The 1,079-nt window shown below is 35.5% G+C and overlaps 1 non-coding gene across 1 annotated transcript; it reads right to left on the bottom strand.

The window, feature by feature from the left end:
* Window positions 1-686: 686 nt before the first annotated feature.
* On the bottom strand, window positions 687-802 carry LOC119467134. The gene has a single exon (XR_005195665.1). It is a non-coding gene; the product is annotated as a U5 spliceosomal RNA (small nuclear RNA).
* Window positions 803-1,079: the final 277 nt, after the last annotated feature.

Genomic DNA, 1,079 nt, shown 5'->3' with positions numbered 1-1,079 from the left:
CTCCTGCCTTAGACTCCTGAGTAGCTGGGACTACAGGTGCATGCCACCACACCTAGCTAATGTTTGTATTTTTAGTAGAGACTGGGTTTCACCATGTTGGCCAGGATGATCTCAATCTTTTGACCTCATGATCCACCTGCCTTGGCCTCCCAAAGTGCTGAGATTACAGACGTGAGGCACCATGCCTGGCCTATGTTTTTTGTAGAGATGGGGTTTTGCTTTGTTGCCCAGGCTGGTCTTGAACCCCTGGCCTTAAACAATTCTCCCACCCTGACCTCCCAAAATGTTGGGATACAGTCATGAGCCACAGCATCCAGCTAAAATTTTACAAGATTTATTGAGATAATTTTAGATTCACTTATGGTTACAAAAATATATGGACGTCTATTGTACAGTTTACCTAGATTCTTCTAATTGTAACATCTTACAAAAGTATAATTCTGTATTGCAATCAAGATATTGACATCGATGCAGTCCATTGATCTTATTTAGAATTTTCCAGTTTTAATTGTGCTCAGATGTGCTCATATGCATGTGTATTCAGTTTAATACAATTTTAATCACATGTATATGTTTGTGTATTCACTGCTGTAGTCAAAACCATACAGTCTTGATTAATATAGCTATGTAGTAAGCCTAGTAGTAAGATTCTTTCTGCTGTATTCCTTTTTTTTTTTTTAACATGTGACCTTGCCGAAACAAGTTCTCAAAAAATTGGATAAAGACTCAGAATTGTTCCTCTCCACGGAAATCTTAAGGAAAAGGCGAAAGATTTATGCGATCTGAAGATAAACCAGAGTATCTGCTGTATTCTTATTTGTCAAGATTATTTTTTTAGCTATTTTAAGACCAGTGTCTTACGTATTAATTGTAGAATTAGTTTGTCTATGTCTAATAAATGCCTTCTTGGGATTTTGATAGGAATTTCACTAAACAGATTAAGTTTGGGAAAACTGACATATGTACAATGTTGAGTCTTCCAAATTCTGGATACTCTATACTTCCACTTATTTAGGTCTTTGATTTTTAATAAGCATTTTGTAATTTTCAAAATATAAACACCCTACATGTTTAATTAA

Source organism: Cebus imitator, unplaced genomic scaffold (assembly GCF_001604975.1).
Source record: "Cebus imitator isolate Cc_AM_T3 unplaced genomic scaffold, Cebus_imitator-1.0 Scaffold12, whole genome shotgun sequence".
Taxonomy (NCBI): Eukaryota; Metazoa; Chordata; class Mammalia; order Primates; family Cebidae; genus Cebus; species Cebus imitator.
Note: the sequence above shows the minus strand (reverse complement) of the source record. Positions and strands in the feature narration are given on the sequence as shown.